This window comes from Pholcus phalangioides, unplaced genomic scaffold (genome assembly GCF_987345545.1).
Source record: "Pholcus phalangioides strain wild (caught in Gottingen) unplaced genomic scaffold, Ppha-v1.0 ptg000007l_1, whole genome shotgun sequence".
NCBI lineage: Eukaryota > Metazoa > Arthropoda > Arachnida > Araneae > Pholcidae > Pholcus > Pholcus phalangioides.
Window position 1 is genome coordinate 62,925,770 of NW_028301600.1, and position 27,786 is coordinate 62,953,555.

Sequence of the window (27,786 nt, forward strand, 5' to 3'; positions counted from 1 at the left end):
ATTACTGCAATCATTAATTACAAAAAATTCTATTAAAACATTTAATAATGACTCGTGACATTTGAATTTTACCAAAACTTGGAACTTTAATTGAATTAAATCCAAAATGGAATCATTAAAAACTGAGACTACGCCAGAAATCCATTAAATCGTCAATTTAATTTTCCAATTTTTAATTTATAAGAAGGGAAATAAGCAAAAAAGTATTCCCTTGTGAAAGGATACTGGTCACCCCCTTTCCTAAACCGTTCAGAACATCCGAAAGCTGCACAAGTGTTGACCATTCTAATCAAAAATAAGACAGCACATGGAGATCGTCGTATGAACATCCATAAGGAAAGCATTCCCAGCGAGATTCCCTAACCAGACTTTTGACCGGAGTCACGTGACTCCGATTCTTTCTTCACATTGTAACCCCTCGCGCTCTCTCTATATACTATTATAACTCTATGGTCCACACCAGTCGCTTTCATTTAGTAAAGCCACGGCCGGAATTGGAGAACGAGTGGTTTAAAAGAATGGCCAAGGATGAGAAAACACTCAGAAACATCAAGGAACTGGTCGGCTTTCTGGAAGAGAACATGGAGTGGCTCCATAATAAGCAGAGGAGATCGGCAGATCAAACGACGAGCCCACCTGCACATAGGAGAAGGAGGATCAGAATTCTTCAGGAGACAGGACGACAGGGAGAAGAAGAATAGAGTAAGGAGGAAAACAACGAGGCAGATGACTTAGGCTCGTACTCCGACTTCCAATGAGGACGACGCGAAGAAGGAGGAAGGCAGGAAGTCAAGAATAGGACTCTAATAAAATAAGGGCAAATGCTGTTCCGTATAAGCAACAGTCGCGAGGCAGCTCCCTTAAAACCATGCCAGTTGGGCAACAGCTCGAGAGGCGGCTGGACTTCGAGGGCTGGGCGGCAACTGGCCAAATGTCAGGCAGTTCAGTGTATTTTGTGTAATGTACACTTTGTATACAATCGCTTTCGTGGCCGGGGGATTTGAGGCGACACACACTCATACTTCCGGCACAACTCAATCGGCAGTAAATTGCCTATAGTGATATAGACCGGAGTTGTGCTCGGTTTGAATGAATGAATGTCCGTACCGTATAATTGTATTATTGGCCAAGTGAGTGACCGAATGATTGGCCAACAATCAGTGAGTTTGTGAGTGTCTGAAAAGTTGATTCCCCCCCTTCACACACCCCTCTTATAGGTGGTTATGTAGGGTTATGTAGTACTTTAATGGGCCCTAAGAATTTGGAATTTGCTCTGTAAAGCATAAAATAATTTTTTCCAAATTTACGTAGCTGCGAAATTTTTCAGCTGGAGTCAAACCGTCCTTAAGGAAAACATTAAAATCCCCAATTTACCTTCTCCGCCCTCTCCCACCTCACGTACGCCAATGCATTTGTGACAGCAATAGACATTATATGCTTTGCGCAAATTTTTGCTGCATACTCACCTAACATTTATACAAGGGGTGAAATTTCGGATGTGAAATGAGATATCCGGTCCAACTCACTTGGTCACTCATACGGTCACTCACTTGATGATTCATGCGATCACTTACTTGGTCACTCGCTTTGTTACTCCTGCAATCATTTATACGGTCTGGGCAGGTGAAATGCCAGCGGGTAAATGTCATTCATACGGTAGCTCATACAGTCAAGACAGGTTAAATGTCAGGGAGTAAAAGTCCACCTCACTTGATCACTCATACGCTCACTCATTTGGTGACTTGTGCCCATCATATGTTAACGCATACGGTCAGGCAGGCGAAATGTCGGGGGATAAATGTCCAGCCCACTTGGCCACTAATAAGATCAGTCAATTGGTCACTCATATGGTCAGGGCAGGCGAAATGTCAGGAGCGAAATAACCGGAGTGAAATTTCCGGGATTGTGGTCCCCGGCGAAGGTGCCGGGGCGAAACGTGCTAAAGGCGAGATGTCGGGGACGAAATGTGGGGGGCAAAGATTCCGTGAACTGAATTCGAGAAACGGAGGAAACTTGGGAAAAAACAGCTTTGAATGCGGATAACCCTTTTATCAGCATTTTTTTAATGGTGTTTTTTCCCACCTTTCCTCCGTTTTTCGAATTCGAATATCTCAGTGAATATTATGATTAGAAATGTGGAATTTTTTTTTGTTGGCATCAGGAGAGACAGGGCAACGGTTCACGGAATCTTTGCCCAAGACATTTCGCCTCCAACATTTCGTCCCCGACATCTCGCTCCTAGCACGCCCTGTCTCTCCCGATGCCAACAAAAAATGATAGATTTCTCGAATTCGAATATCTCTGATTATTGCCCTTAGAAATGTGGATTTTTTTTTTTTTTTTTTTGGAGAGGAACAGGATAGACAGTGCAACAATTTTCTAATTGGGTTTTTGAGCACAGGGTGTCCGTATAAAAAGTTAATTTTTTTATTTCAATAACTATTCAACCCCTTGCAATATGAATGAAGTATTAGAAATCCACACATTATTCGTGTGCGTGGAAACTTTTTCTAAATAGAAGTATGCCTCTAGGACAGTGGTTCTCAACCTTTGCGAGCCCGCGGCCCAGTTTCATTAATTTTTGTGAGTTCAAAGCCCAATTAAACACACGACCAACAGAAAATGAATGAGGAAAAAGAAAACGGCTAATCACTCGCGGCCCGGTGGTTGAGAAACACTGCTCTAGGATCAACGGTTCGTCAATTAAATGCCATACGCCCTGTTGCCTATGCACCCTATATATGTCGACATAAATTATTCAGTTATCCTATTTCTTAGAAGTCTTAATTGTTCCCAATATTTAAAAATTGGTTCATATACGTATATTTGGGTAAGTTGTGGGTATGGCACCGAAAAGTAATTCTATACAGGAGATCTTCAAATCTTCTATGTGTCGGAAACATAACTTCACCGACAACTAAGCACGTCTGCCACTTTGCAAAAATGTTTACAGATTTTTTAAAAATATTTCATCTTTTCATTATGTCAGTTAAACACTTTCGTGGGCCATTTTTCTTTCGAATTTCGCAATTTTTTTCCGTTTTCTTGTCATCTATTATTGTTTTGAGAATACCATTACAGGAAATAATTTTTATTTTATTGAGAATATATATATATATATATATATATAATATTGGACTATAATAATTTTTGTTTGATGGGGGTGGCTTGTCTTATTCTCTCTCCCTGAAAATACATTGTCTCCCAGTCATACAATGGCAACCGAATACTATTATAATGCAATATACACTTCCAAAAGGAGTATTTAAGAAGAAGTACGTAGAGAGTGTAGATCCCGCGACCCACGAAAGGGTCAAGCTCAATATACATATCACTGATTTTCCCTATTTGTGAGGTCTTATTGAAAAGGCATTTGCTTTTCTCTTGAAGAAAAATTCAATAATATAATTTATACTGCACAATGCTTATACTTCCCGTAAATGACATCTGCAGCTAAAATATTCCTTAAATATCTTTCAGAAAGAAAAATTCATCGAGAGATGAGATCGTTTCCTTCATTTTTATTTATTTTCTGTTTTTATTTTGATGCATTTTTAAGGTACAGTATGAAGCGTTAAAAAAATGACATGCTGCAAAATTGAATGTAAAAAAACTAAGATGATTTAAATAATTTATACAATGAAAACATATTACTGAAAAGTTAGAGCAATTCATTGTTATTCATTCCGCGAATTCTTCATAACTCATCACTGACCCTCTTCCATTTTCTGATCACATAACTTGAATTCATAAAAGGAAATGACCATTTTATTTTTTATAGCACTAAAATTGACGTATGATACCCCAGGAAAAGTGTATTCCCGAATTTTTTTTCCTCCGATAAACTCTTCATATATATATCCTTTTAAAGAAAGTAAGCCACGGCAACAACAAATAACACTACTCATAAATCATTGATATCACTATATAACTTCAGATCACTGAAATATTTTCAACTACGTTTTGGTAGTTCCAATAAGATATTTCGGAAAAAAAATACCGATTCCATAATCTTCTCATGTATCTCATTCTCACGTCTTTAAAATTTGATTTTATTTTTTCCTCAAAAAATAAAAAATATATTTGTTTTATTATTTTACTTTTTCGTGATTTATTAAGGTGTGACTATGAGTTGTTTTTATTTTCTTTAAAAAAAAAAGCTTTAAAATTGTTTCTCTAAAAAAATAGCGTGAAACTAAAGCATTATCAACAGGTGTTCGGAAAATTGGATATTTCTTTGTTCTTAGAAAAATTGCAACCACGGCTATTGAAATAAATTACGTTGTTTTTTTTTTCTTTCTTGTTTGCGCTGTTAAAACTAACGAAAAATTAGAATCGCTACAAAAATCGGATATGCAAATGAAAGCAGATCTATATATATATCGTGAAATCCTTTCTTTTTGTTTAGTTCAACATACAAAATTTTTATGATAGTTTCGTTTCCCATTTTCTATCTCTGAAAAAATTTAAAAGGATTCGATCTTATTTGTATTTGCTATTCATGTAATTCTCTTCTGTACGGTATTTTCACATTTTGTTGGAAATGCAAATATTTCACTTTTTTTTTATCGTGAGTGTTCGTATTATTTGCTTTCATTTGGTCGAGCAATTAGCATATTTTTTCATGTTTCAATATATAACAGTCAGTTTTTTTTTAAGTAAACAAAATTTTAAATGTATTAAAAAATGAGCTATTTGCATTTTCAGCTCATAAAATTTGATTTAATAAAAATTATATTTGTTATAAATTGAATGAACTATGCCTTCATTTCTTAGTGTATTGTTGGCTTTTCTTACAGCTACTAGTGTTGTATGTCTCCCTTTTTCTATATAATTACCACCGGAGAAAAACTTAATTACAAACCGAATGTGAAAAGCGTATTTTATTCGTCCGTTTACTCAGTTATAAAAAAAATTAAAAAGCAAATATACACTGCATATTGTTTAATTAAGAGCTTTAGCGATAGGTTACACATGCTTAAAAGCATAGCGATTCATAAGGGATGGAATTAATAATGTCACCAGTGGCAGAGTGGGACTCAGTAGAAATTAGCCTGTTGTGTCTTTTGCAATATTTTTTAATATTACGAAAAATATCTATATCGCTACGTAGTTCTTGTTTTTTCATATGCTCTCGAGTTTAATTACATGCATTTGTTAACTAGGAAGTAATTTGCTTTATGTTTCTAAGTTCTGGAGCTCCACCAACAACACTCTGAAGCTAGATTGGAATGAGTGTTTGTAACAGTTTATATGCAGCAAATAATTACTTCTCGTGTGCATAAGACAACGGAAACGACTGAAAAAGCAGAGAAACTATTTCCCTTACATATATGCATAAATAAGGTCTGATTTTTGCGTTTATGTACATTCCTTTAACATTCAAAAGCCCTGACACTGCAGTTGCAGAAATTATTTTCTTAAAATCAACATCGATTAGAAAATATCATACCTGCAGGAGAACATTTAGAAATATTGAAGATTTCATCATAAGTTGAGTTAAAGTAGCCTGCATTTGTTTCGAAAACAGCTTCGTGCAATGCATCAATATAGTAACCACAGCTGAAGTCATCGAATTATTTTTCTGCGAATGAATGCAGCTGATTTTGAAGATTTCTTTCCGATACATTAGTTCCTAAAACTTAAAAGGCCTTCATCAAAAATGCACATCTAAATGGCTTTTGTTGATAAGGTGGTTTAATTCTCGAAAGACTCGAACATCCCTTATTTGTATAAAGCACTTTAACGCTAGTAATCCATCTCCGTAGAAACTTAGCCGAGTAATGTTTCCTTGTAAAATGGAAGAAGCTTAAAATGTGAGCGAATATTTAATATTGGATTATAAAACGGAAAGACAATATGAACATTACAATCAATAATAGTACAATCATCTGATGTACCTGATAAACGGATTATTCTCCCTCCAACTTAAGCCTCTAAAGAATTTCTAATATACCCTATTTCTAAATGACCAATTAAATGAGCTACGTTGAGAAACTTATTTTATTTCATTTATTTTATTTTTCTAAAATACAGAGGACGTTTATTTCATTTTTCTTTATTACGTTTCAAAAATTGAAAAGAAACATTTTATTCCACATGATGGATAAGTAAATTCATTCTCTTTTATAGAGTAAAATAGAATATGACTTTTCCCGCAATGAATTGGAAAGCTGATATATAAAATTTCATCATAAATAAATTGAACCATTTTCAGAAATTCTGTGGGATGTCTTGCACTAATCTTTCAGTTTATACTTTAAAGAAAATCTTTGAAAGGAAATAAAAATGAAATGTTCTTTCCCCTTCGCGTTAGTACTTCAGATCCTGATGGGAACTTTTGAAAACCCTTAATGTGTTATTAAAAAAAAACGTATGTGTTTTGTGTTCATAGCATGTGCCGGAGATAAAAGCACTTTACGAATAAGTATACCCATGGCCCTTTTCTGGAATTTTTTTCTTTCTTTGTTAATTGTTTCATTATTACCCATTGGTTCTTGGTTGCTGTATTTAAGTAACATGAACATCCCATATTTATTATGGTCATTTTTCGATACAATATTATTCGTTTTTCTTTCTTTTCATACACCCCTCGTTGGATGATTTGTCTAATGTGACTTTAAAGGTTTTATTTATATTTATTTGCGTCATGATGCTTGAACATTATTGATGAAGTTTCGCAACATACATATAGGAAGTCCGGCTATTATGAAATAATCGGGTAATATGAAATACTGGTTTTTCTCCACCTTCGGGTATGGTCCCTAAGTGGAACAGTGATAAAAAACTTCAAAATGCCTCCATGATGTCAATGTGGAGTCAATGTCGCTTTGTTGCCACCATCACCACGGCTGATATAAGAGAATATTTGTTTTTCCTTTCCAGAGATTTACTCAGGCAAATTTTCAAATTGTTTATTAATTATTGGAAATGTGCCCAATAATTTGAAAATAAGCACAATGTACATCACAAGTATTGTATTTTATTGCGCTGTGCTCATTTTTAGCTAGCAATTTCCTCCGGTTAGATGGAACGCTATTTCTTTACAGATGTGTATTGGGTAATATGGAACACTATAAGGATTTTCTGGGTTGGGCTAGAACACGGGGGTAACCCGCGGCACACGTGCCACAATCGGCATGCCATGCTATCAGGAGTGGTACGCGAACGCTTTTCAAAAATTAAAGAAATTCTGTTTTCATTTTTCACAATCAAAGAAATTCTTTTTTCATTTTTCACAATCAAAGAAATTCTTTTTTCATTTTTCACAATCAAAGAAATTCTCTATAACTTTTTAAACAATTCTTCTCTTATGAATGATGGTCTTGTGCTAAACCTACATATAGTATGGTAGGCCCTCTTAAAATAATAATTATGCAATGACTTTCTATTCAATGCGTTTCTGTTCGGATTTTCATCTTTGGGCATAGTTGCTGGACGTCCCGTGGGTACAAGATTCAAGATAGTCCACATGGGGGGGGGGGCATGCATTGTATAATACAATTACATTTTATGCCCATGAATTCTTGGGATGTGCGGGAATTGGGGCTAAGCTTTCTCAAAAAGTTTATTGGGAAGAGGGGGCCCAGCACCCTGAATCCTCAGGTTCGGGTGTCTATGCGCCCAACATGGTGTAGTTAAGATGAACTTCTATCGATATATGTACATACACAATCTGCTTTGCGATAATCGAATGTGTGACTCAAAAATAAAAACAATTTTGAGCTCAAAAGAGTGACAAACTGAACATATTTACAAAAGCAAGAGGACAGCCGAACAATATTTTCCCGAAACGGAGAGAATGCTCATATCCCGTAAAAATGGGATGTATGGTCTGGGTGTTAAAATTCGTAAGTGGCACGCGTATCGAAAATAATTTTGATTGTGGCACGGCTTGGAAAAAAGTTGGTCACCCCTGGGCTAGAATATCTTTTCAAGATGGAAGGTTTAGTAATATAGAAGAGAAAAGGTTCAGAAAAATAATGAGTTTCCTATTCTCTCTATGGGTTCACCTTGACTGTGTTGGGCATGGGCGGAGATACGGGGGGGGGGGGACTTTGGGGCATTGCCCCCCCCCAGCGTCAAAAGTGGAGTGGGCAGATCTAATGTATATATGTATGTATGAATTGACATCATCATCATCATCATGCCCCCCCCCCAGCAATAATGACCGTGGGCCCCCCCCCCCAGACTTCCAAGTCTATCTCCGCCTATGGTGTTGGAGCAGAATAGGAAGATTGCATTTGTGACTCTCGTGAATAGACTATGGCACCACCGCGTTATCAACTACAAAAACAAAAGATTAAATTTTCATTTTTCATTGCCATAGGCTCATTAAATCTTGTTTATGATCAATTCAAATTAGTTTTCCGCATTTTGAACCCCCCCCCCCCCTTATTCCATATCACCCGACGAAAAATATTTTTTAAATGTCTTTTTTCTTAGACATATTATTTGTTTTTAAACACGATACACTTGTTAATGCAAAGGCAAGAATCCAAACTTTATAGAAATGCAAGTTTCAGGTTTCTATCATGTTTTAAATTGGAATAATTGGAAAAATGAAAGTAGTATTCCATATTACCCAACTTCCTATACGTATAACAATCCTTATTTTTGTCCATTTTTTACAATAGATAGTAATCTTGTGTGTAAAACTTTTATTCTGATCTATGAATTTATAACTGTTAAATTAATTTTCTCCAATACGCTCCCCCTCTTAAGGGGACAATGGCTAAATTCGGCAAAAGTCCATACAACCTAGGCTGTGCCCGGTTTCAAAAGAATAACATATAAAGATTGTAAAATAAGAATTGTATGTCATGTCAATTATGTCCTTAAAAGAATCTGCTACGTAACACTTCATTCCAACAGCGGTGAATGACGTAATAATAAGACAGATAACATTAACATTTTTTGAATCCTGTCAAGACTGCAAATATTAATTTGTCATGTTATAACTTTTATTTCGAAAACTGGAAAAAGGTAGAGAAGAAAGTATTTTTTCCTTCAGTGATGTGAGACTTAAGGCTACATAATAATTTTGTCGAAAATGAATTTAAAAATTTCAGTAGAGAAATGGAATACGAAGAGATAGAACAACTTGAAAATAGCTGACTTGAGATCTGTTTCTCATAATAAGAGACGTGACTACCTATAGGAATTTTCCATGCATCACTTCTTTACTGAATGAATCAGTTGTTTCTTCTTGTGTGTGTGTGTGTGATGAACATATATATTTTGAACTTAATTCAATTAAAATTTCTGTAGATAGGTGAGAAAGAACGGCATAAACTAACGAATAAGCTGATTATGCTGCTCTTTTACACCTTTTTTCCAATTTTCGAATTCAAATTTCTCAACGAATATTGCAGTTAAAAACATGAGATTTTTTTTTTGTACGGCTCAGAAGAGACAGTGCAACAACTTTCTAATTGAAAATTAGGGGACGAGAGACCGTATACAAATTAGACTTTTTATTTTGCGACACATTTTAGTTTCACTCTCAAAACTGGCGCAGGGTTATTTCTGAACACATTTTGAGCATTTTTTTAATGGAAACCATACCTCTAAGACGAGCGGTTGATGAGATAGAGGCTGAATTAAGACTTTTAGGACACCCTGTATATTTTTGAAACAATATTTTAAAAAGGTTTTGTAAACTGAATCCTTGCTATTTTGTAACAGAACAAATTCAAAATATTAAATCATATTTAAATAAATTACATTTACTTACTCCATTCCATTGTGCCAACCAAATGCGTATCTAGAACAATGAAAGTGAATTTTTGAACCACCCAGCTTAAATTCCGTAAGAATAGTAAATCACGCGGACATTTCCTCAGTCTGTTAATTAACTCGTTGATGTGTGTCTTATCACATTATCATCGCTTTCCAGATAAAGGCGAACCTCCTAAGACAATAATATGCATCACACATCAGATTGAAACGTCAACCAAAGCCAATCCAACGGCTAAAACGGATGTTTGCAAGGAGAGAATGAATTTATATGCAAACGTGAGTTCTCTTAAATTTTCAATGTCAGCAAAGCAGTGTCAAAACTTGCGAAAATTAATTTCCTTTCCTTTTCCAATGTCTGCTTCATAATGGAATGCCAGATTCATTTACAGTCGATTTCGTTCCAGTACTGTGATTCATCGCAGGAATTTTTAGCAAATGTACCGCCACTGATTTTTTTTCCTGTTTAGTGTACGCTAAATTTATAATTTCTGACACCGTACAAAGCAACTCGGTCTATTATAACACCACATAGATTGTTAGAGAGGTATATGTTTAACAAGACTTTGATTGATTCACATTTACAACATCTAACACTACATGCTTGAGAAACCAACACACACACATATGCAAAAATTCAGGTTGATATTAATTTGATCAATTTCATCCTCAGAACGCAATAAAAGTGATGCATATATGAAGCAAAGTAAAACACAAAGTAAGAAGATATTGCTGGATTTTTCGTGGAGGCAAAATAAATAAATATATATATATATATATATATACGTATATACACAGGGGTTGGACAAAATAATATGCACACCTGTGAAATGAGACAAAATCTTTATTAATAGGCTGTTGGCCCTCCTTTTTCATTAATAACAACTTGTATCCGTCGTGGGATGGACAAATACAAGTCACGGGGATACGTAGCCACTCCTCCTGCAAAAAGACCACTAACTCAGAACGTGTCTTTGCAGGTGGAAACCTACTGCACATTTTGGCCTGCAAAATACCCCACAAGGTTCAATTATATTAAGATAAGGGGACCGAGCGGGACACAAGAGGTGTTGCAGTTCATCATGGTGTTCATCAAGTCAGTCTCCAACAATTAAAGCAGTGTGAATGGGTGAATTATCTTCTTGGAACACAGGTCGAGAATCAGGGAACAAATACTGCCCCATTGGATGAAGATGGTCGGCCAGAATACTGACATAAACCGCTGCATTAACCCGCCCATCCAGGACAACAAGTGGGCCGAGACCACGGTGAGACTTCACGCCCCACAGCATCACTGATCCCCCTCCATGCTTAACAGTAGGAAAGAGACAATCAACGTCATAGGCTTGTGCTGGCGTTCTCCAAACGTAAACACGTCCGTTAGAATGGAATAATGTGAACGACGATTCGTCTGACCAGATGACATTCTCCCATTGTTATTGTATCCAATTCTTATGTTCGTGACACCATGTTCGTCGTTTCAAGGCATTGCACGGTGTCACCAATGATTTTGGAATAGCCGCTCTACCGTGTATGTTTGCTGCATACAGTTTACGGCGGATAGTTTTTGCCGATACACCTTCCTGTAGATGTGTGTTTATCTCAGATGTTATCTGGGATGCTGTTATCTTGTGCTTTCTGGCCACAATCCGCTTCAAAATCCTTCTGGGTCTATCGGCCATCTTCGACTTTCGACCACTGTTATGCTTGGTAGATGATATCTTTCCCTGTTTGCTATAGGCTGCCATTACTATCGACACAGTACTTCTCTCGACACCAACAAGGGTGGCCGTTTTCATTACTGTGGCCCCGGCAAGACGGGCTCCAACAATCATGCCCCTTTCGAATACTGTGAGGTCAGCCATAACGAAGTTTTAACGCCCCAATATACATCGCATCCGAACGCTATCACTGCTGCGACTACACTGATGTGTGCACATTATCGCTCACCAAGTGGAACTCTTCCACGCTAGAGGGCGGGCGTATACGACAGGTCCCCTCGAGTGTTGTTTTTTGCACAGGTGTTCACATTATTTTGTCCAACCCCTGTATATATCGGGTAGCTATAATGTCTTTAAAATACGAGTACCTTTCCCGCTCATTGATCAACTAGTGGTGACGTGATACTGCAATGCATTACTGTAGCACAATACATGGTGACAAATTCCACATTAAACTATCTTTTCTTTCGGATACACGGTTTCACTTTTTCAGAAGCGCTATTTGAAACTTCAAAAGAACTTCTAATATACATGTATATTCTGTGAATCAGGTAGGTCAACCATGGTACGATGGTGATAAAATTGGTGAAATTAGGGGACCCTTCTCTGGAGTTTTTCCTTGCGTTCACTCATATTTCAGGCAGCTAATTTTTCTTCCATTCAAAATATCATCCATATGACAAATTCAACTACGAGTATTGTGATTATACAAACATCTTGCTTATACATGATGCAACAAATCGTATCACTCCATGTGTATGACTCCTCCGCTGCTACAATTGCGGATTGGCATCTCTAGTAGAACGTTTTTACTCTCTTCATTCTCTTAATTATCTCGGAAGAAAATACTATTATTTTTATCAATATTTTCTACAAAAGGAAATTTCCGCCTTTCCAACAATAAGTGTATCTCAAAATGTTGAAATTACTTTTTTAATGTTTTCACCGACAACAGTTCGATGCGAGTCAGTAAGCGAGGGAGCGAGCGATTGAGTTACTGAGTCAGTGAGTGAGTGATCCTAAAGATATGGCGGAAAGTTTTAATAATGAACTTTATTAGAAGAAATATAGATGATACGGAAGAAATTACAAATTTCTGTTACACAATACAAGAGAGTATATTAAAAGGAATAATAACAGAAGTGAAAAATAATAAAGTAAGTGGAGATATACGCGATATATTAACCCCCCTAAAATGCTTAAAATCATCTTCTGTTATCACTTTGATATAATAAAAAACATTGTTGATCATCAGTAACCAATGGAATTTTTATGATGAACTAGTTGTTATCCGCGACTTTACTGGTGTGGATTCTGCAATCTCAAATTTACTAGCGATGATTTCCCCCTATACCACTTGAACACCTCATGATCCCCATGGGTGATGAACTTTTAGAAATCCCGTCTTAAACATGTCCTAACTGATTGATTCATCATCGCCGAGACAAAACCGCTGAAGCTATAAATATGACATTAGGTCAATATTGTAATATAGACAATATAATATAGAACAATCGGATTTTTTAATCATTTGTCACTACTAGGTTAAAAACTAACTAACTAACCAATTCACTCACTCCCTCACTTACTTACTCACTAGGTCACTCACTGGGTCACTCACTCACTCACATACTCCTTAGGTCACCCACTCACTCGCTCACGGACTCAGTAGTTCGCTCACTCACGGACTGACTTACTCGCTTATTGACTGAGTAACTCACTCACTCACTCCCTCTCTCACTGACTCAGTAACTCAATCGCTAACTGACTCGCATCGAACTGTTGTTGGTGAATTGTTAGTCGGTGATTTTTCCGGCGGTGAATTTTCCGATGGTAAATTGTTGTCGATGAATTTTCCTGACACGGTATATACCGATACTCTAAGGACCTAGAAAAATATTGTTGTAAACGTGTTATCGTTTTAGACAGTTTGAACGTTATGCAGATTTGTCGTTATACGCACAGGTTTCACTGTAGTATGAACCCATCAAAGCTACATAAGTATAACTTTATTTTGGCATGTGGAAACTCATTCACCAGTGAATATATTTCACGTTTTTCAAATCACCGTAGAAAATTAATCTTCTTGTAAGATTTCGATTTTTACTTTACAGTCCAATTCAATCACACTGAATTTTCAATTCCTATATATATATTACTTTGTACCAACTAAAAAACTTCGTGCAAGCTATTGATTTACATGGAGTGAAAGCATAAGAACAAAAGAACAGGGTTCTCATTTTCTCAAGATCATTAATTTTCATGATAATAGATAATTAATTCCTCGTTAAACCTCTCTGCGTAAAAATGGATAAAGTTAATTCGTCTCACTAACAAGACAAATTTAATGTTAACAAACTCATGATTGCATAAAAGAAGGTGAATGCGAAAGGAGACAAAGTATGTGAACGGAGTTCAATATAAACTACCTTTCAGGAAAACACGTGCTCAATTATATTTTTATCGTGCAATCATAGTATGAATTCTTTTCCAGTCAACAGAACTCCTAAACTATTTGACGATAGTTTCCCGTTTATCTCGCTCCTCTTAATTCAAACAAATAAATTATCTACATTGTGTTTCCAACCTGTGTGATGCTTATGATTTAGAATTAAATTTCTAGATATTAAATTCTGATTGAGGTGATTCGAAGTGTAACATCCCTTTATTTGGAAAAAAATTAAGTTTTCATATTTACTGACCATGTTTGTCTAAAATGTTATTGTTTGTAACAAATGATTAATCAAATGTTAAAATCTGAATATTTCAGGTGACTCAAAGCTCTAGAAAACATGTAGGAAATACGTTGCGCAATTTAGCATAAATTACTTGAAATATCAACTCTTCCGCAATATTATTTAGCTATTAAAACTTCAATCGTAATGATTACTCCATCTAATTACGAATTAGTTAACGAGTTGGCATCTCACTCGTTTCTCATTTGAAACAGTATCGCTTCATTTAAATAGGAGTAACACAAACATCTGGTCTCGATAAATCCAGAATTAATTGATTCAGTCACGGTGTATATAGTTTAGGTTAGTTTAAATTCCAGCAATGTATTGATTGAAGAATTTCTCCAATTTCTGATATGAAAGATACGGATTTAGTATACACACGATCACACGATTCACTGTTGGTTTAAGCTTTTAATGTCATTGTATCTGACACATTAAATGTTAGAGAACTGAGGGAACAAAATACAACACATTATAAATTATCATTATAAGCCATAATACAATATGGAAGTATTTCCTTATATGCACAAAGTAATTCGGTATCAACATGAAACTAAATGTACCCATTCTACGCATTCGTGTGGATGCTTTTATAAAGATTAAAAACACTATGTTCTCAGAGTGAAAAAATGAAGCTTTCACCTCTGGTATCATGTCATATATGTCAATATGTCAAAGAAATAAGAAAACATTTTCCCGTGGCACAACAAGCATGAGAGACCTTCAGGCAAATCATATAATATATAAGCAATATGCTAGCTTTTTATTCTATCTGTTGGAAATTGCCTATCCTTTGGAATGATTTACTCTCACTAAAAATGTATATCTACTCGGACATTATGAGTATACAGGATGCAATGCTAACAGCTTACTTCCAATTAGAAAATAATCCAAATGACGTGTGGACCTCAGTTACGTCATTCATATTGCAATGCGTTGTATACAGGGTGGTTCAGAAAAGATAGGAAAAATTTTAAGAGGTGATAGCACACACAATACAAACAATTGTCTTCGAAGAGTGCATGATCTAACATGAAACGCAAACGCGCTAGCGCGTTTCGAAACGGCCGCTCCGCAAACGTTAAAACGACATTCCTGTTGAAATTTATCGGGAGAAAAATAACACTTCCAGCATTTTTCACGTGCTATGCATTTTAGTTCATCATGTTGGGCTTTATTGGTGCATATATGCTTATTTTATTGTTTATTGTATATATATAACTTTTTTTTTCATCAGTTCTATTGATTATTTTAATTTGGAATTACATGCGATGATTTTTTTTTTTTTAATATATGTTTTTTTTGGATTTATTGAATTTTATTTGTGCAAACGTGTTTATTTTATTGTTGTTTTGTGTTCGGGGATTTTTTTTTTTTTTGTTCATTTATTAGTGTCATCTTTTATGCATTCTTCTCCTTGCAGATGTTCGTGTGTGTGATTATGTTATTGTCTTTACTGATGTTCCCTGCTGTCTTTTTCCAATTTTATTGATTGTTTGAATTGTGCACCTGTGGAGTTGGAGCCTACTAGCCTTGCACAGGTTTTGTATATAATAAAATAAATAAAATAGAAAAGTAACACCATGCATGCAAATGTAACCTGGGGAAGAGGAAGAAACCGTATGCAAATGTGCGTCATAGTCAATAAAAGATGCGGACGCCAGCCCTGTGAATTTATTCCAGCGTGCAACCGTTCTAACATTTGTAACGTACGGAATAATATGGCGCACTTTAGTAATACTGAAAAAGCAGACATGAATTTCATTTGCGAAGTTTCAAACGGAAGTACCACAGAGGTAGCACGAATGAACGGTGAGCGTTTTTCCCACAAGCGGTAGCCCAATCCGAAAACATTTGCGCGCTTGCATCGGCAGCTATGTGAAACGAGATCCTTTCTTTCTTCCCGGTCTGATACAGGTCGTACAAGGACTGCCAGAACAGCAGGTGTGGAAAACGAGATTTTGGAGATGGTGGCAGTTCTGCCAACTACAAGCACATGAGTTGTGGGCCGTAGCCTTGGTGTGCCACAATCCACGACATGGCGGGTGCTGAAGGGTGAGAGGCTGTACCCATGCCATTTTCAACCAGTCCAAGCATTGAATGCAGAAAATTATGCCTGTCGCGTAGACTACGTCCGCTGGCTCCTACAGCAGAGTGCAGAATGCCCAAATTTTGCGGCAACTGTTCTTTTCTGCGATGAATGCCCTTTCGCACGAGATGATGCATCTAATACCTAAAATGAACATGTCTGGGCGTCTGTAAATCCACATGCCGCATATCCACATGTGCGTCAGTGACGCTTCTCCATCAATGTTTAGGCAGGAATCATAGGCGACCACCTAATAGAACCGTATCTTCTGCCGGAACGCCTTGACGAGGGCAAATACCGGACGTTTCTGCAAGAGGTGCTGCCATACTTGCTGGAGGATGTTTCAACTGCGTATGTGGTTCCAGCACGATGGAGCTCCAACCCATTTTGGGCGACAGGTACGGCACTATCTGGAGGCCACTTTTCCAATCCGATGGATCGGACGAGGTGGTCCTGTAGCTTGGCCACCACGATCGTCCGATCTGTCATGTCTCGATTTCTTTTTTGTGGGCACAGCTGAAGAGTCTGGTGTATGAGACCCCCTCTTGACTGTGAAGAGGACCTAATCGCAAGACTTTCGGCTGCTGCTGGGGAGGTTCGCGATATGCCTGGAATATTCCAGAGCATTCGCCAATCCCTCCTTTGCCGCTGTTCTTGCATCACCGTTGGCGGTTGTTCTTTTGAGCAATCATTGTAAATTATTCATTAAAATTGTTTTTTTAACGTGTATGTTATTCTTGTGTTTCTCCTCGTATCCTCGGATTTACTATATTGCGTCCTGTAGCACGTTTGCATTTCTTTCTTTCTTAGACCATGCATTCTTTGATGAAATTTTTTTTTTTTTTTTTTTATACTACCACTTCTTAAAGTTTTTCCAACCTTTTCTGAATCACCCTGTATTTATTAAAATTAAAAAAAATACTTTTTATAAGGACACTTTGTGCTCAAAAACCCGATTACAAAGTTGTTCCCCTGTCTCTCCTGATGCCAACAAGAGAAATTCTACACTTCTGAGTTCAATATTCGCTGACATGTATGAATTTAAAAAATGGATAAAAATTGACGAAAAAACAGCATAAACTAGCGGAAAGTGCTTTTTCTCCCAATTTGTCTCCATTTTTTTTAATTTGAAGTTTCTTTTATAGGCCTCGGGGGAGACAAAATAAAAACTTGTTAATTGTATTTTTGAGCACAGGGTGCCCCCTTGCAAAATGCATGACGTATGTGCGCGATTACTCCTCCCAAGAACTGAATAATATGGGAAAATATTGCTACGTCTCGTATTTTATGGAGCAATCAAACGAACCTACACAATAAATTGCCTCCCAACACATTTCTCTAGAACCGCGACTAGCTTGTCATTGTTTGGTGCAGCGTGATCTTGATGGTCCACGCACGAATAAAAACCAAACTTTGGTTTAAAAAAAAGTTTGGTTTTATTCGTGCATATGCACCTTCAGATTGGATTGGAGTTTGATTTTTATTCGTGTGAGGGTTATGCTACTCCAAACAATGACAAGCGGTATAATGTCTTGTAGGATATTTTGCGTTACTCAGGTTGCACAATGTTTGAGACCTACCACATTACAACTCCCTGCTCCCTCGAGTGGTTTATAGCATATATCGCGGCAAATACGTCGGAAAATATGATATTTTGTTTTGGCGAAATGTGCTGTTGTGCACTTCCTAAAACACCCTCTACCGTGTTTGCTATTGCGATTCGACTACACATTCTACGACCAAAAATGCTTGTTTAGGTGTCTTATATTACCTCTTAAAATTTGTCCCTTGAGTTTAGAATCCCTCTGTATGTTTAGGTAAAAGAGATTAATGGTAATTATGCTTCATCACCAGTCGTCTCTGTAAGTTTCGTAATTTTGTTGCACATTTATCGCTTTTACGGACGATTATGCATAATTTCTTAAATGATGTTGGTAAGTTTGATAAATATGGAGAAATCATGTGAAAATATCTCCTTCATTTAACCACATATCAATTTTTTCTGTATTCCATACTTGCTTTATAAGCATTTTCCTTGATTCTTTTCATAAAAATTAAACTATATTAAAATTAGTGTGAAGATGATGAAAGCCAAAACTATTAGTCTTTCCAAGTTGGCTTTCTTCAAATGTATCAACATGTGCAAGCATGTTGGGTTATATCAAAGATCGAATTCATCATCCTAGACTGAAGTTTATGCATATTATCTGGTAAATTCGTTAACGATGTGTCATATTTACTAATACGAGCTGTAGATTAGCATAATTACCAGTAAATGTGATAAATTCGCGAATATATCAGCAAAATTCATCAAACTTACCATAATAGTCGGCCATTATGCATATTTCTTTAATATGAATAATATAACATACGGGGTGCACAGAAAAGTCCCTTTATCCTTGAATAACTCACAAACCGATGATCCTACAAGCATACTTTCAATTGTAAAAAGTATCCAAATAACTTGTAGACCTCAGATACGTCATTCATATTGCAAGTGGTTGAATAGTTAACTTTCTAATTGGGTTTATTAGGACGGGGTGACCAAATAAAAAGTTTTTTTTTCATTTTAACCATACAACCCCTGAATATTTGAATGACATACCTGAGGACTATATGTTTTTTGGGTACTTTTCCAATTGGAAGTATGCTTCTAGGATCAACGGTTCGCGAGTTATTCCAGGATAGAGGGACTTTCCTGTGGGCACCCTATATATATTTAATAAATAATAATTCAAAATCTATACAGTTGAATTCTAATTCATGAAATCTTACAGGACCGACAGTTTTATTAATCAAACAAACTGAAGAAACTATTAAATCAGGGTTCTACCGAGAAGTAGATTTTGTAACACGTGTTCTTCCTCTCTCTCATACACCTGTCTTACACTTAGTATATGCACATATCAGATCAATGCTTCCATTTCATTAGATATGACGTACTATTTTGTTTAAAGTTTTGCTTCACATTTTCGGTCTCTAAATCGAGATTTAGCGTACTACAATGTGTAAATAATTTTATTTTTGACAAACGAGTTGCGCTATAAAATAATAAGTATCACAAACCCTTCAAATGGTGTGAAAATAGTACCACAAATTTGAGAAGTTTTTCTTAGTATAACTAGCCTAAAAATCTGTCTTGGGTATCGGCTTAACAATTGCTTCTGCGGATGAAATGAATGGAGCCATGGTCTTTTTAGTGTTGACAAATGAATGACCGCTCATTTTGATTCGAACAACCCTCGTTTCACTTATGAGTTGAATGGTATTATTATTATCCCGGATGCAACCAAGATCATCGATTTAAGAATTCTCATTGACAAGTGGCTTAGGTTTTCTGAACATTGTTCAGCAGTGGTTAAAAAAGCGTGCAGAATGCTCGGGGGGTTTCATTCTTAAAATGGTCTCATCGCGTCGCCTAAAGGGGGGGGGGGTGCTTGGTGAAGTAGTATTATCGTGTAGTAAGGGGCAATTCCAGAGGTTTTGGTATCACAGGGAATTTTTCTCTAATAGGATTGTGAATAGATGGAATATCTCAACCCCGGTTGTCATGAATTCTAGTACACTTGACACGTTTAAAAAGAAATACGATGCTTATAATGGGAGGAATCGAGAAACTATCCATACTTAGATATTTTTATGGGCAGTTGTATACGTATAGTATTAATTATTCTTTTTTTTATCGCGATATGTGCTCTTATATTGGATCGCTGTCACCTCGTTGGACAATTTGCCTGTTGTGGCCTTTGTATTTGTATTTGAAATTCGATTGAAGACTTTATTGAAGTGAAGTTTACGTTAGCTCTCACTTTTCAAGAAAATTAGTTGGAATAGTTGCATTTATGTTATACAAGTATGATGCGGTTTCACGAAAAAAAATCCGAATGCCAGGAAGGAATTCATAATTATATTAAAGACATAACCCGGACAATCTAGGAAAGAAATATGAAGTTCTAGTGAGCTGAGTTGAGCTATATCAAAGGGACATTAAGTCATTAGGAAGATTGAATTTCTTTACACATATGAGAACAATGTCTCTTTACGTTCATAAGAGAGAATACATAACTCCACCTCGGAAGATAAAACTTCTAAAAAATAAATAAATACAAAAAACTTAGCCAATAGAAACAACAGTCCTGTGTGCCCCCTTTTAAATAAATTATAAGGTGGGCATGTCCCGAGGGAAAAATAAATTTAAGTAAATGAAAGTACAGAAATTAATTGAAAGAAGATGATGGATCACGTAGGGAAATACACAGAGATGCACAACCGTTAGGAATGAACCATAAGCCACCCGCGAAGACACTTATTCTATTAAAATCAATATTAAAAGACTTGAGGAAATTTAAAGACGATATTTTCTTTCTTTTACATCAACGGAAAATAGACCACCAATATTATGCCTAATATGCAGAAGGGTTTTCTCAGGCTTTAGGGAATATTTTTGCGTGCGCAACAACATTGGGTATGTTTATTTTTCCACGTTCTATGGTATAAAAATATATTAAAGTGAAAATTTAAAATATGGTAAAAAAATACAGTCCTCAGTCAGTGCTTTTTATTGATATGATTATCATTTCAAATATTTTCTGAGCATATGTTAAACAGTTTTGCTTTCTTTGAGTGAGATTCTTCTTCTCGTAAAATATAAAAATATCTGATATTTTCATAACGAATACAGATAAATCAGAATATTTCTGTTGCGTCGTTTTCCGGTTAGGGAGTGAAATTCTCTTGATATCAAAATTTCTGATTTGAACTTGGAGCTGATTTTTTTTAATGAAAGAAAAGCGCAGCACAGCAGTAGCTTGCTTCATTGATATCAAAAACCTATATCCGTATACCAAAAAAAAAATTAGATTTTACATATCAAATCATTGAGTGGTGATATTCTCCTGAATATGCATTTTGCTTTTATATCCGAAAATCCTCATCCCTCACTAACGCCCGATAAATTTCTCAAATGTGTAAATCGAAATTCTCTAAAAAAAGTTGCATGTTTGCAAATGTTACTTACAGCCACCTTATAGAAACTGAATCGAGAGTCTTGGAATATTTCAGAAAAAAAATTATACATGTATATACTGTATATATATATATATATATTCGATGGCTTTTTATATTTAGATATTACCGTATACAAATATGCGTAGGAAGTAAAAAAACTGTAAGCCACCGATTTTTCTTGCCTGCATTTAAAACTACTAAATTCCTAAAACCTTAAAGTATGTCTAATCAGAGAAAGCAAAATAAGAATGACACTATAAATTATTGACAACGGACATTCCACAATACTAAAAAATACTTAATAATAAAAAATATGTTCAGTACAGCGAGAAGGTATTACTCTCTTTATAAACTGGGAAAAAAAACCAAAAGTGATATTAAGGAGGGGAAAAAAGCTATTAGAAGATTGTTTGGCAAATGAAGCTATGAATTCCATGAAATTTCAATAATGTGTTCACATTTTTCCATGAGATTGAAAAAAAGTGTGTTCATTTAGCAGTGTGTCAGAAATCTTTTGAAGATCTATTTCATTAAGCTCTTCATTTTCATGCTGCTAAAAAAAGGGTAATTATGTGACTTAAATCATTTTAATAGCTCTGGTTATTTTAAGTATTTTTCTTCCATTTAATTGAATGTTGAGCTTATGTCTTCCCTTAAAATAAACCCACGCATTTTACTTTTGTTTCGGGCATTCGGATTTTTTTTATTCTTTTTAACGTCATTGAACCTTCATTTTTGAGATCTTTTCATACTAAAAGGTAGGGTTTATTTTACTTATATTTTTAATTCGAAACTTCAGAAATTACATCATATCTTTTATAGTGATTATTACACACTTAATCAGTTCAATATATAACTAATGAATATAAAAATTATATTCCAAACCCTAAGCATCATTTTTGCTTTAATATTTTTGTAGTTTTTCCTCTTTTTGAAGTCATTTTCAAAGGTGAATTTTTTAAAACCACTTCCACAGTTTCGGTTCCCCAAACCCATAAAGGTGCACTATTGTGATGAATCGTCTTGGTTTTTTTTTTATTTCCAGCAATTCTATTGTCCTGGAACAACTTCAGGCAATCACGTTTAGTGTGTCGAAAATTCTCGTGCTCCGATTTTGTCTCTTAAGCAAATATCTTAGGATAGGAAGAACAAAAGAGGTTCTGTTTTCAAACTGAGGTCACCATTTCTCGGGTGTAATGTTCCATCCAGTCTCCTACATTTAGCAAATCAGAAGTTTAGTTTTTCTTTTTTTACGTGTCATTACTTGTTTCACTAATACAATACAATATACAAATTGATATGATTTATATCAATTTAGAGAATCTAGTTATTTGGAGCAAGAGAAACTTTTAAATTATGGTGGTTCTATGTGTATGTGTGTCCTTTACAGAATCCGGCAATTCTCGTCCTTGACAAGATAAATTGTATCCTTTTTCACAGGCAAGAGAAGATCAATAACACATCTTTGTCTAACACTCAATTTTTCTTATATAAAAAATTACCCGCATAAAATGATCGCTCTTGTTGGGGACATTAATCCTGTTCAAAATTTCTCAGATACTCTCTTGGGTTTTAGACAAAAAGTTTCATTTATTCAAAATGATTTTAATGCAAATTAAATTTTTTTCGACCGTATGTCTTCTTATCTACGTTAACCTAATTTAATTTTAATAAACTTTTATTATAAACCAAAACTTCATTAATAGACATAATACGCTCGTATCCCTTCAATATCATAAAACATGCGATTTCGCAAACTCATCAAATAATATCCTCGTAGTGTAATGATGATAATAATCAACACATTCATAAATCGATAATATGTTGTCCTTGAATCTTTTGTCAGACTGATTTGTATTCATTATAAACATTAGATCCAAATGCATTAAAATAATAATTAAGCTCACGACATTCGAATTTTTTTTTCTGTTGTTCTGAATAACAACATTCTTCTACCCTCCAAAGAATTTTATCTTTCATCTCAACGTTGGAGACGATCTTCTATTATTCAAACGGCTTTATATATGGGTGATTCTCACGAAATTGGTCTAAATTGTGTCCCCAGTGTAGTTTACATTAAATATATTTTTGACACAGAACTTTTTTCCGTTACTTTCTATTTAAATTCCAGTTGCTGAAAAAAATCGCCACTCTGTTTTTAATTTTTTCACCTCTCAATAGATTGTTTTTTCAATTTTTATTTATTTTTTTTATAGATTTTTTTTTTAGTTTTCTGGAACAAATTTTTATTTGTTAAGAAAATGTCTTTTTCCTTGCTGCAGCCCATTTTCAAATTTCAAAATGATAACTTTCTATCCTAAAACAAAAATATATTTTTAGTAATAGGCCTATATATTTTTCGGACCAGTATATTTTCATATTTCATCTTTTTTATAATTTTAAATATTTTTTATCAATGGTTTACAGGCAAATGAAAATATTTTCCCCAGAATTTTTTTCATTTTTGACATTTGGAAAACATTGATTCACGTCCTGCAGTCCCAGCTGTCACCTATCAAATTTTGTGTTGAGAAGGTTAAAAAGAATGTAGCCATCACTTGAACCTCCTTTTAAATCAATTAGAATTGTAAATTAATTCGCAAATTATGTTTATTCAGAAAAAAAGAGGCGAGTGTTTTTATTAAATGTTCTTCTCCTGGCTACTTTTTCAAGAAAAATATATAATTGAAAATTATTTTCACTTTAATACGCGTTTCAGTTCAAGAGACATCTATTATTTCTGAAGAGCACATGTTTTCAACATTCTTAGTTTTTGATCAGTGTTGCAAAACATGTAAAAATGTCTTTCTCTTGGCTGTCTTTCTCCTGACATTAGGTAACCAGAAGGGAGGTTCGACCATAAGTTAAGGGGGAAAAAAGTAAAAAAAAATCTAAATTTCTTGGTTAAGCTGCAGTAATGTTTCATCTGAAGGTTTTATGTTTGAGAGAAGCATCTCGTGCTCTAGCGAAACAAAGACAAATTAGAAATCTGTTGTCCCTATAAAATTGACGATAAAAGGAGCGAGAAACACAAATAAAAAAAGCAATAAAAATACAATTGACAACAAAAATTGTTCAGAGTATCAGTGCTTGTCCAAGTTGAAAATGAGCTACCAAAATGAATGCACACATGTTGCGACTGTCAAGCATTAATATCAAGTGAAGTGCTGAAACAGGCAAAATTCCTCGTCGGATTTGCCCGTCTCTCAACATGGTTAAATTTAAATTAATTTTTTTCACCATGAATTTTTAACAAATTTCATTGCTGACTATATTTCATTTATTGGCAGGTAAAGAAGTATCCGTCAATTTTTTTTCGTTTTTTTTGGTTCACTTTTTTTGTTTTTCGGCAATATTCTTTTCATTTTTTGTCCAATTTCGTGAGAATGACCCATATAGTATGTCAATTTCGACAAGATTGTTACTGATTCGCTGAATTCCGATCCCTGCCTGTCGTCCAAAGAATTTCATCATATTAGTCCGGTAATAGATTTGTGTTTAGAATTTGTAGTTCCGTGATATAATTTTAAGAGGTGAATATAAAAAATAGCTTTTCGTTGCGTATACACATTCTAATATGCACTTCATGAATCCTATTTTTTTTTTGTTACTAATTAAAATATTTTTACTACCTCCTTAGTAAACAAAAAAACAAAATTTACTTAATTATTGTAACACCTGAAACCGTCCTCCTTTTACAAAACATGATGAGAGAAACGAAAAAGTTTAAAAATAATAGCATTTAATACAATAAATTTTTGTTTTGTCTTTATTTCTGTCTTTTTTATTACATATCGATGTAAATGTCTTAACTCCAGCCTAGTGTATTTTGCACACCAATTCAGACTCCCGATTGAAAACAATTTGATTTTAATCTCATCTCATCTGATGATTTGATGGTGACATTGTGAACCTCCGGATTTATCATTTAAAACAGTATAACTGAAACTATGTTTTAGGAATAAAGAATATAATGAAATTTTCACCCACGCTGAAGTGAAGTTTTTCTTTGTGTTTATAACGTTTTTCTTCAATTTTCTCACTAAATTTGTGGAGAAAAAGGATTTTGGGATGATGTGCACTAGTTGATATCTTAGAGAAAATGAGAGGGTTAAATTTATTTCCTCTTTTTTATTCTCTACTCCACATAATAACATTGTTTATGTATCATTTCACTTCTCTTGAATTTGTCATAGAATAAACATGTTATCTATTGCCGTTATCATATAAAGCAGCAACCAAAAACTTCTTCGGAAGATTAGACGATTTCGAGTTGAAGAGCCGTAGAAAAGAAATTTTATTGTTTCCTCACGTTTCGTCCAGATCCACGACGGACATTTTCAATAGAGACAGAATAGCATAAATTTCCCACTGTTTTTTGACTGCCCATCTGAAGAAAATCACCACAGTCGTGAATAAAACGTATGGTTATAATAATTCCTTTGGACTGCAAGTCTTTACCTCAGAACCTTCCAACCTTGCCACCATCAGAGGAAGTCTATATTCTTCTATTGGACTTTTTTCTATTCTGTTTCATGTAGATAAATTATTTTCTCAAAAGGTTGTTGATGATGGAAAAGTTGAAAACCTTGAGGTTTCTTTGAATCTCTCAGAGTTCAGGTTGAATGTTTTTTTATATCCCTAAATTATCCTATTTTTTTTCATGCTAAAGACACACTAAAATGACAGATAGCCCTCTAAAAGCTGTAAATGACACTTTTTATGTCGATTTTTTTTTGTCGAAATGATTTATGAGTCAGAAAAGGCGTCGTTATTTGGCTTTTTAATCGCTTCCATTCTTCGAATAAAAACGTGATATTTGACAATTCAATGAATATTTTTGTTCGACCAACTCCAAATTTATGGTTTAATATTTAATATTTAAAGGGAAAGAGAACTCGCATTTTACTCACAATAAAAAAATATAAGAGAGAGTTTATTTCTCTATATATTATAGTTTAGGTATATGATTTTACGCGCATGAATAATCTGTAATTTACATTTTTCTATCAGGAAGTACTTCTATTTTTCTATTTTTATTCAAAAACGAATGACCAAAAAATTCAAATGAGCTTTGTTTAATTAATGGGTCTTGTACGAGATAAGATACTAATCGATCATCCATGGCATTTTAGAACAGTGCGACAATGTCTTCATAAAACAACAAGACGGTATTTATGGGGAGGAACAATAAATAAATTTTTTACGCATTCAATTTTTTTTTTTGTATTAGAAAACTAGTTAAATTAAACTTTTTCAGATCATTTCTTTACGATTACTCCCGCGTAAGACATCATACACATTATAACCCGGTTTCAATAATAATTTCGAGTTTTAATAACAAAAGTCTTAAAATATGGGAAGATAATTAGTTGTGTATTTCTATAGTTTCAGCACAAACGAATCACTCTAAAAAAAATTTCACATAAAATTGAAATTTTACCTACAGCAATAACAAATAAATGTAATTTAATTTTTTGTAAACTTAAAACTTTTAAGAATAGGAAGGAATATAAAATAGTTTTTTACGCCCACAAAAAAAAAAAAGAGTATAAAATTATATTTCCATTCATTTCACATTTCAATATTTTTTTGTTAAAATAAATATTATATCATATATATTGACAATATTTGATATAGGTTTATTTTTATAGTTAATAAAAGTTAAAATGTAGAAATTTGAATTTATTTTTTAAAAAACTGACCTTTTCTACGTAGAAATTTCTTTTTTCCATTCGGTTGCAAAGCGTCGTCGAATGCATGAGCTCCCGAAGTGAAGGGAAACTCTTTCTTGTCAGTTGCCAATGAAAGCAGAAAAAAAAAGTTGCTGGCTGTGTGGAGATAGAACTGCGATCCGAAGCAACTTGGTAGTGTTTTGGTGTGCGGCGGAGATCTGCTGGAACCAAGTCTGCTGCTCACTTCCCTCTGCTGTTTTCCAAAACCGCTATTGATTGGGCAGCAGCATCACTTGCGTCATTCAACAGATGCAACGACTCATGCTACTGGTCGTTCCTGGGAAAAAAAAATAAGAAAAATATGATCAAGTGGAATTCAAATATTTTCACTTACCTGCTGAGGGTTTCCATTGGCACATTTTCTTTTATTTTTTTTTTTTACCTATATGAGATGTTTCGAGCATCGAAAGTGACGAAAATTGTGTTCGAATAACAAGTATTATATGCGACATCTATAAAAGATAATATAAGTACTACAAAAAAATGAAAGCTTCTAGTACTTTTTTTATTTAAACAAATGACAAAATAAATACACACATACATGATAGACAAAAAAAAATTTTAATTACAAATATAAGGATATAAAACACACACAATATAAACACACAAATAAAACATACAACACACAAGTTAAAACATGCAACATACAAATAAAACATACGACACATATAACACAAAATAAAACATATAACACAAAATAAAAACATACAGTGAAACGTCACTAAAACGATACTTCAATATAACAATAAATCCTTCAA

The 27,786-nt window shown here is 34.6% G+C and overlaps 1 pseudogene across 2 annotated transcripts in view; it reads right to left on the reverse strand.

Annotated features, from left to right (window-relative positions):
• Positions 1-27,181, reverse strand: part of LOC149085607 (5-hydroxytryptamine receptor pseudogene) — a 146,245-nt pseudogene extending 119,064 nt beyond the window's left edge. For both annotated transcript variants that reach the window (XR_016192871.1, XR_016192870.1), the window contains exon 1: positions 26,999-27,181. The product of XR_016192871.1 is annotated as a 5-hydroxytryptamine receptor pseudogene, transcript variant X2 (transcript). The remainder of the gene's footprint in view (positions 1-26,998) is intronic.
• Positions 27,182-27,786: the final 605 nt, after the last annotated feature.